Raw genomic sequence first — 10000 nt, forward strand, 5'->3', positions numbered from 1 at the left:
ACTGTGTAGTCGACAGAATCAAAAGCAAACAATGCGCATGCGCAAAATCGAAAATATAAAATGGCGACAATTTACCCATCGCACCCTGTGTGTGTGTGTGTATGTGTGTGTATGTGTGTGTGTGTGTGAGAGAGAGAGAGTGGATATATATATGAATATACGATGAGCTTCCGCACAATTTCCGTTTACTAAACCCACTCACAAAGCATTGGTCGGCTTGGGGCTTTGGTTTCATGGGTCCACAACTTTTTCATTCTTCCAGACAATCCTAGAGACCTGCGAGGTTTAGATGTGGATGTGTTCAAAGTATAATTGAAAAATTTTTATCTGGGGGACTAAAGAAACCCATATCCGTGGCAGGAAAGACAAAGAAGAGCAACTCTGTCCAACTTGCTACTTCACTAGAAACACTTCCGGAGAGCCAGGAAGTGAGTGTGAAATAAAAACCAATCACACAAAAAGTGGTGCATTAAAATGACTGCAACTTCTGACTGAAACCAGCAAAATTAGAATAAAAATAAAGAGAAAATAAATACAAGAATCATAGCTGTTGCCCATAGTTACAAAAATAAATGTTTCTGTCTGAAATAAATGAAATGAGACGAGTATTGTGTCTGAAGTTGTTTTGTAATCTTTATTAATATAAACACATGAACTTAGAGTGTTGGAAACCTCAAGTCATCTGAATCCTCTTTCCTTTGTTAACATTTCTATTTATAAATGTAAATACTTATACATGTGTGTGTAAGATTACTTTATCACCAAATTCCACCCGGATTACTACTGAAACTCTAAACGATTTGGATTGCCATCTTCCTACATTTGCACTTTGCAGTGTTGTTAATTCGTTTCAGAACCCGTCTACCATGACTTCTCGGACTTTTTAAACCCTTCGAAAATTATCATCTTTCCTTTCTTTCTTTATCTTCAAGACTTCATACATTAACATTAGTAGACCTCTGTTAAACATTTCATTTATAGTTTATACAAAAATTTACTTTCGTGGATCTCCTTCTCGAGCTTAAATTACAGAAAACTGTTGCGTTGTAAATTCCTCAAATACCTGCTACTGGAGCATCTCATTCTTATTTACCAACTACTCCCAATTTCTTTTGACTTCTCTATAATTTGATGCCATTTTAAATTGTAAGGATTGCAAGATTTCCGGAAATAATGTATTAATTCGAAAATCACAGAAACACTCTGTATTTTGTTTCTCCGCACAATGATTAAAGAGAGAACGAGAGCAAAAGTAAGTCTACCCTATTCTACCCGCATTCACTTGTCTCCATACGCATACACACACAAACGTCTGCCACTTTCCATTTAACCTTTCAGAAGAGAGCGGGTAGTCTCACGTTGCCGCTCGACAAACCAAAAATAGCATCACAATCTCCCTCAAATCACAACCTACCATTGTGAAAATACAGCGAAAGATGTATGATCCAGCTGAAATATCTTTCATCATAGGTCAGCGTTCGAGCTGTGGATTCATAACAACATTCACAATATCAACAATTTCTGTATTGATTCACTTTGTTTGGGGATCGAGGAAAAGTTTTTACTACTTGGTACTGCGGTCAGCTTATTTTCATTGGTGATGGTCACTTATTCTTATGCTGTTGAATTATTTTACAATATTCTTACAGGCAACACAATTTAATTTCAAAAACATATCCGATGACAAAACATGTTGGCCACTAAACTGGGATCAACTAGAGTTTGAAAACAATGAAACTGATATATAATTAATTATCATAGCCCTCTTCCAATCTATAAACTACCTCCTACTTCCGCCAGCTCCTTTTTCCAGTTTGCACTTTCACCCTTCTTCACTTCTTTCTCCCAGATACGGTCTCACTCGTTCATACTTATTTGATGTTTGTTTTAAACAATATATCCTTTTCTACTCTAGGCACAAGGCCCGAAATTTTTCGGGAGGGGGTGGGCAGTCGATTAGACTGACCTCAGTAAGCAACTGGTACTTAATTTATCGACCCCGAAAGGATGAAAAGAAAAGTCGATCTCGGCGGAATTTGAATTCAGAACGTAAAGATAGACCAAATACCTATTTCTTTACGACCCACAAGGGGCTAAACACAGAGAGGACAAACAAGGACAGACAAATGCATTAAGTCGATTACATCGACCCCAGCGCGTAACTGGTACTTATTCAATCAACCTCAAAGGATGAAAGGCAAAGTCGACCTCGGCGGAATTTGAACTCAGAACGTAACGGCAGACGAAATACCGCCAAACATTTCGCCCGACGTGCTAACGCTTCTGCCAGCTCGCCGCCTTCAATTTTTGAAAAACACTATATCATATTGAATATGTCCAGACTCTGACCAAACTACAAAACCATTAACAACATGATGTTGCCGTTAAACTCCAGCTCTATACTTTGTTTCGGTTCGAGCTATTAATTAATTATTCCATAGTTTTAAAAGTCCAATTAATCTCAATTCTGGAATTTAACTAGTACCAATAAATTCAATATGCGATAATGTATCGGTTACCTGAATTTATATTTTCATTTTTACCTAACAAATTTGCTCTCAAGAATTTCTGAAACGCTTCAAATAATGACTTGTAAAATTCTATCTTTGTGCTCAGCGACATATCAGCCAATTGATGTCAGCCAATTTGCTGACGATCGATATTCATTTCGGGGATGGGTATTATGTATCACTGAGTTGCCCCATTAATTAACAAGTGTTTTTAACAAATAAACACACACACACACACACACACACACATATCGAAGACCACGTTTGATCAAATGTATGTGCCGCACATTAGCTCACTCCCTCCATCAAATCCACAAGAGATGAAGTGTTTTGCTCAAGAATACAACACACCACCCGGTCTTGGAATCGAAATGTGTATATATCTAAATGTATATGTGCGCGCGCGCACACACACACACACACACACACACACACCACACACACACACACACACACACACACTCACAGATACTTAGATAGATACTGAGATAAGTTTCGGCCAGAATTGGCCCAGGCCGTGTCTATATTAATAGTACTATCTGGAACAGACATTTAAAGATGTTTCCTATTATTCATTTATGGCCATCATAGCCCATTCGAGTGGAGATTTATTGTTGATTGAGGTATATCCGGAGGTAACTGGTTTACCTGGAATTCGTTGGAGATAATCGTCCACGAACCGTTTAAATATAACGGGGTTGGCGTGTATTGGTGTGCTTAAATATATTGGGTTGGTAACTAAGTTCCCGCCGCTTTTACAATTTAGTTTTTAAAAAAGATTTAATAAAAAATAACAACTAATTAATCAATAATGTATTCAACCTTGTTGTTTACAAATTCTTCCCAACATTCAACAAGATTTTCAATACCACGTTGGTAGAAATCACCCGATTTCGACTCGAAAAATTGATCCAACCAAGCTCTCAATTCTGCATCAGTATTGAACGAAACTGCGCATAGCATTTAAAAGAGATCGAAAGAGGTGGAAATCCGTTGGTGCCAAATCAGGAGAGTACGGCGGGTATGTCAGCACTTCCCAGCCATGCGTTTGAATGGCTTCCTTGGTCATGTTGGCGATATGAGGGCGGGCGTTGTCGTGCAGCAGAACTCTATGCTGCCGATTAGGTCTTTTCTCTTGAATAGCCGTGTTGAGTCGTTCCATCTGTGGAAAACGGAGTTCCGTGTCGACCGTTTGGTTCCGTTCAAGCAATTCGTAATGGATAATCCCTTCCCAGTCCCACCATACACACAACTTCGTTTTACGCGGATGAAGATCTTCTTTCACGCGTGGTGTCGCTTGTTTACCGGGGCTAAGCCATTCCTTACGCTGCTTCATATTGATGTACAGGCACCATTCTTCGTCGCCATTAACGATTCGGTAAAGAAATCGTTGCTTGTGTCCATGAGTTGAGCAGTGACGAGCAAGCAAACCAGCGGAGATTGTCGCTCGTTCATTTTTGTTGTTGTCACTTAAAGCACGCGGAACCCATGCTCCATACTTCTGAACCTTTCTCATCAAGTGAAGATGCTTCTCTATCGCAGTGTGGGAGCATTCCGTTTTCTCTGCCAGTTCCCTTATCGTTTCACGAGAATTTTCGTGCAAAAGTTGGTTCAATCGCTCTTCATCGAACTCAACTGGACGGCCAGAACGAGTTGCGTCTTTGAGGTCAAAATCTCCATTTTTGAACTTGGCATACCAATCACGAGCGGTTCTTTAAGCTATGGCACCCTCGCTATACACGACACAAATGTCACGAGCAGCTTTTGCAGGCTTAGAACCTTGATTAAAAGCAAAAAGAAGGAGGTGTCGAAAATGCTCGTTATTCTTAACTTGACATTCCATTTTAATGATCTGAAAATAAACAAAAATTAACTAAAATTAACTAGAAAAAAAAATTGATTCCAAAATGATTCAAAAATAGAATTCTCGAAAAAAAAATAGATTTCAAATTTAAAAACGCAATATATTCCAAAATTAAAAAAAAAAAACGGTGGGAACTTAGTTGCCAATCCAATATATACTAAATCTCGATTTCTGCTAAACTGCAAATGGATAACCCTGCAACGAACTAATCTCCTGATCAGGGGAAATGTCGGCCCGCTTGCCGAGCCTGGTGTTGGCATCATTCGAAAGTGAAAACAATGTAAAACGTTTTCTGACCAGCATCCGATATTCTGGTCGATCACGCATACACACACGCACACACGCACGCACGCACGCACACACACACACACACACACACACACACACACACACACACACACACACACACACACGCACACACACACGCACACACACATATGCGTTCACACACGGACACACAGACAGACAGAAAGACACACACACACATGTCCCTTCTTGCTTTTCGTCTCGTTTACCATCACAGGTACACACGTACCACATCGCTTCAAGCTAACATGGCCACCGATCCTCACACTTTTCCTATCACTTCCCTAAATGTGCCCCAAGGTTGCGCTGTACCCCTGCCAACCTTTAAACATTTTTTCTTTCTCTCTATCTCTTTCCCTCCATCCCTTGCTCTCTCTCTCTCTCGCTCTTAATATGCCCCCATTGTTAGAAGTCTATTAGAAAGTCTCTAATTTCCATGAAAGATATCCATTCTGATCTTGTCAACTGTTACCTTCACTTCAATCCCTCGTGTGCCCTAAAGTTTAGTTTCGATTCTCAGATTCTTTCTCCTTTGCATTAACAAACTGTTGGTTGCCACCTCCGCTGACGTCCACCTCTCCCCAGATCACATCACCCTTCATTCAACGTCATCTCTCCGCGGCCAGGCGTTACCTGCATCTATCATATCACTCCGGTGACACCAGTTCTAAATTCATGAATACGGACCTCGGAAACATCATTCAACGTCAATCCAATCTCCTTCTGCAGCACAAACAGACAATCACAAAAACATATCAAGGAATGACCATGTCCATCCCTAAACACAACCAACATACATTTAGCACAACATAGACAAATATAGGTATATCATATACCATACGATATATATTCTTGGTTTATTAAAATCATCTTTGCTTCTAGATTACCATTTGGTCATTGTGATGCATCCTGTAGAGACAGAGATAATTTTAAGAAATCAAACTTTTGTGGTTTCATTTATACCTGTATGGTATTTGATAGACCTGTATTCCAATACATGCCCCTGGCCACTCTGAGTGATTTATTTAAGCTCATTTAAAAAAAAATTATGCATATTACCTCAACCATAAATTTGTTGTACTCTTTTTGCATAAGTTCTTTGGCTACTAGAGAGAAGATTTAACATTTGTCGTGCTGATGATGATTATTGAGGCAGAAACGCATGTCCATAGCTCTCCTTTTATCTCCGGACAATAAACCTGTCCTTTTCCTTAATGTAATGTCAGCTTTAGAGAATTCTTGATTCTTTTCATGCAGAACTGGTTTCCATTACCATTTGGTCGTTTGCGATACATCCTCTAGGGGCGGAGATAATTTTAATAAAACAAAACTTTATCTTGTAAGACATTATATTTGTCCGTGTTGTTCAAATACATGTTACTGGGTCACTGGGCACTCTTGAGTCATTTCCCTCCGCTCATTTTTGTTTAAAATTATGCACCCGTAACCTTCAAAGTCGCTATAAATGCTAGACCGAATGCACGGTATCAAAAAGATTGACTTATCTTTTCAAAGCTAGTAAACAAAAAAAAAATAGAAGTTCACCTCGCAACATCTAGCTGTCACCTGAGCTCCGGTGAGACCCACAGTGAAGTACATCACTTGTAAATGCTGAGAAAGTTAGGTGGGATTCATTGTGTGTTGGTTTGGTGAAGATATGCAACGACATTGTTAGTAATAGTAGAGATAATAATGATATAAATCAGTGCTTCGCAAAGTGGGCGGGACTGACCCCTGGTGGCGGAGGTGGAAAAAAATTTTGTATGGGAAATGGGGATAAAGGGAGCAGTAAGGGGCGATAGATGCGCGTGTTGGGTTTTTCAGTCTTCGTTCCTTGTTTGAATAATAAATTGTTTTGAAAAAAAATTAGATGTAATAGTACGACAAACTGGTTTTTCGGTACAATCACAACAACAACAGCAACAGCAACAACATCAACAACAACATCAACAACAACAACAATCCTTTCTATTATGGGCACAAGGCCTGGAATTTGTAAGCGAAGGGGCTAATAATAAGAATCCTTTCTACTATAGGTACAAGGTCTAAAATATTTTGGGGAGGAGAGTAGTAGATTACATCGACCCCAGTACTTGACTGATACTTACTTTGTCGATCCCAAAAGGATGAAAGGCAAAGTCAACCTCGGCGAATTTGAAATCAGAACCTAAGACGGACGAAATGCCTCAAACCATTTTGTCTGACGTGCTAACGATTGTCAGTTTACTCTCTTATAATAATAATGATGATGATGATGATGATGATGAGGATGACATTGATGATGATGATGATAATAATAATGATAATTATAGTAATTATAATAACATATTTTAAAAAAAGAATTGACGTAACTCTTCACGAAGGTAAACAGTCAAGACGAAGAGCATGATTCGATTGTAAGTTATTTTATTGAACGTTCAACAGAATGTCTGTCTTTGTCAAGTTCAAAATAAGAAGTGATAAAAATTCAGAAATTTAAACGTAAAGTATGAACGAGAGCAAGTAGCGTCCACACGTTGATGGAATGACATCATCAGTCTTTAAGTCTTTAACAGGCGAAAAGAAAGAAAAAAAAAACAGAAAAAAGAAGACGACAGAAAAAAGGAACGAAAAAGAGAGAAAGAAGAATATTTAATCAAACAGCTTTTTATAAATTTGATAATATTCTCCTGTCATCTTATTCATCCCTCCTGGGCGTGATGTTTATAATAATAATAATAATAATAATAATAATAATAATAATAATAATAATAATAATAATAATAGATTTCAAAAAGTGGATAAGTAAATAAAGAAAACCGAATATATACCATATAGTGAGAATTTACAAAAAAACAAAAGACGAAAACGTGTGTGTAAACAACAAACAGATGTATTAGTTTAACGCTCGTGAAGTGTGAAAGTCTTTTACGTTTCGAGCCTACGCACTTCGACAGAAAGGAACATAGAAATAAACAGGGAGAGGAAACAGAAACAGAAAAAGGTTCAGTGGCTAGCGATCTATCATGGCGAATATATATACCATATATACTTATAAGTGGATGCTACTGAGGTGTATAGTCACCTGCTTCAAACTAGAATCCAGAACATTAATCTTTGGTTTTACTTGTATGTACATTAAAACAAAAGAGTGATTTTTGGATCGTAGCAAATGAGTATTGATAAAGCATTGCTAAATAAAAAAAAAATGGCGATCGTTAAAAAGTTGGAGAAACATTCATATAAATTAATATTGTTGAGGGAATAGTGACGTAATTTTCTCACAACGAACGCACACATACCATACGCTCACATGCATATAACCTTCGCCGACAAATTATCTTATCCTAGATGTTAAAGACAATGGCTATCAGTAATGCCTGTTCTGGAATTTAAAGTTAATAACAGCTCGCACAACACTGCTAAGACTTTCAGCTACAAACCCAGATAATGCAGAAACCAACAAGCGCAAGGTCTCTGGCTTCGCAATGAGGAGGGTGTTGTTTCGAAACTTCCTTCTCCTCGAGAGATGTTTAAACAAAGCCCATGGTTTACTCACTCCCAGCTGTTGGATGACCATTGACTTTACTGAGTTCATCCGCCCAGTCACAGGTTTTGTTTTTCGTCCTGCAGGGTGTCCAACGAACAACCGCCATCTTTACAAAGTAGGCCTGGTTTAATCGCGGACAGCTCGATCATGCGACAGATTGTACTGGGTTACGTTTCCAGAAATGCATACATACATACATACATACATACATACATACATACATACATACATGCATACAAACATACTACATACATACATACATACATACATACATGCAAACATACATACATACATACATACATACAAACATACATACATACATACATACATGCACGCACGCATGCATGCATACATACATACAAACAAACATACATACATACATACATACAAACATACAAACATACATACATACATACATACATACATACATACATGCAAACATACATACATACATACATCCTTAAATCCTTAAATCCTTAAAAATGTTTTAGCCCGAAGACCGCGGCCATGCTGGGGCACCACCGCTGAATGAGCTACACTAGTTTGTGAATCCACCTCTGATACGTGGCACTTGATCAACAAGGGAGTTCGATGCTGCTGCCCGCATCCGTGTCTCCTGTCATGAGGTAGGTTCATTTGGGACTCCCAACAAGAAGAGATCCAGTTTAGTTTTAAAGAAACCCACATCCACACCATGTAAGTCTCTCAGGCATTTAGGGAGGATGTTAAAGAGCTGTGGTCCTCTGAAACCCAAGCTGTTGCAGTATCTGGACCTGTATTTTGATGGTGATGTTGGAATCCTTGGCACCACGCAGCGGCGCCCCGTTCTGCGGTTGGAGTAACTTTGAATGCCAAAGTTTGGGACAAGACCCTCCAGGATTTTCCAGATGTATATCACTGCATATCTCTCCCGCCTCCGCTCCAGAGAGAAGAGGTTTAATATCTTCAGTCTTTCCCAGTAGCTGACATTTTGCATTGAGACGATTTTCTTTGTGTAGCTTCTCTGAGTTGCTTCGAGTTCTGCTGTTTGTTTTATATTGTGTGGTGACCAAAGTTGGGAGCAGTAGTCCAAGCGGCTGAGGACAAATGTTTTCCATAGGACCATCAGTGTCTCCTTCTCTCTTGTTCTGAAAGTTCGGAGAATCCATCCAGCTAGCCGTCTGCATTTTATCACCAGATTAGCAATATGCATTTGGAAAGATGCATCATTGCTCATGTCAATGCCCAGGTCACGCACTGATTTTGACTCAGGGATTGCAATTCTTCCTGGGCCAGTGTATCCAGTCTTCACGTCATTTACCTTTGTGTGCCAGTAGCGCAGGGCCTGGAACTTACCTGCATTAAACTGCATGTTGTTGTCCTCAGCCCACCTGTATATTGTGTCCAGCTCATGTTGCAGATGCGCAATATTTTCAGGGTTTTGTATTGCGTGGGAGACTTTTGTGTCATCTGCATAGCTAGCAAGGGTGGTCATCGTAGCAACTGAAGGCATGTCTGAAAGGGCCACTATGAACATCAGTGGCCCCAAGACAGTGCCCTGTGGGACACCGCTTGTTATTTGCGTTTCCCTGGAGGTGGCTCCATTGCTCACAACTGCCTGTGTTTTCTGTCTTTTAGGAAGTTGTGCAGCCACTCTCCAAGTTTCCCGCCTATGCCGAGACCACGCAGTTTGTGACAGATCATACCATGGTCGACTTTATCAAAGGCTTTTGCAAAGTCAAGATATATTACATCCACATTTGAGCCATTTAGTAGCTGTTTCAACACCCAGTCATAGTGTTGCAGGAGCTG

General features: G+C 39.4%; 1 protein-coding gene across 1 annotated transcript in view; it reads right to left on the minus strand.

Annotated features, from left to right (window-relative positions):
* Nucleotides 1-10000, minus strand: part of LOC115220953 (sclerostin domain-containing protein 1-like) — a 174383-nt gene that overhangs the window by 29884 nt on the left and 134499 nt on the right. The gene's annotated exons all lie outside the window — the stretch shown is intronic.

This window comes from Octopus sinensis, linkage group LG17, assembly GCF_006345805.1.
Source record: "Octopus sinensis linkage group LG17, ASM634580v1, whole genome shotgun sequence".
NCBI classification, from domain to species: domain Eukaryota; kingdom Metazoa; phylum Mollusca; class Cephalopoda; order Octopoda; family Octopodidae; genus Octopus; species Octopus sinensis.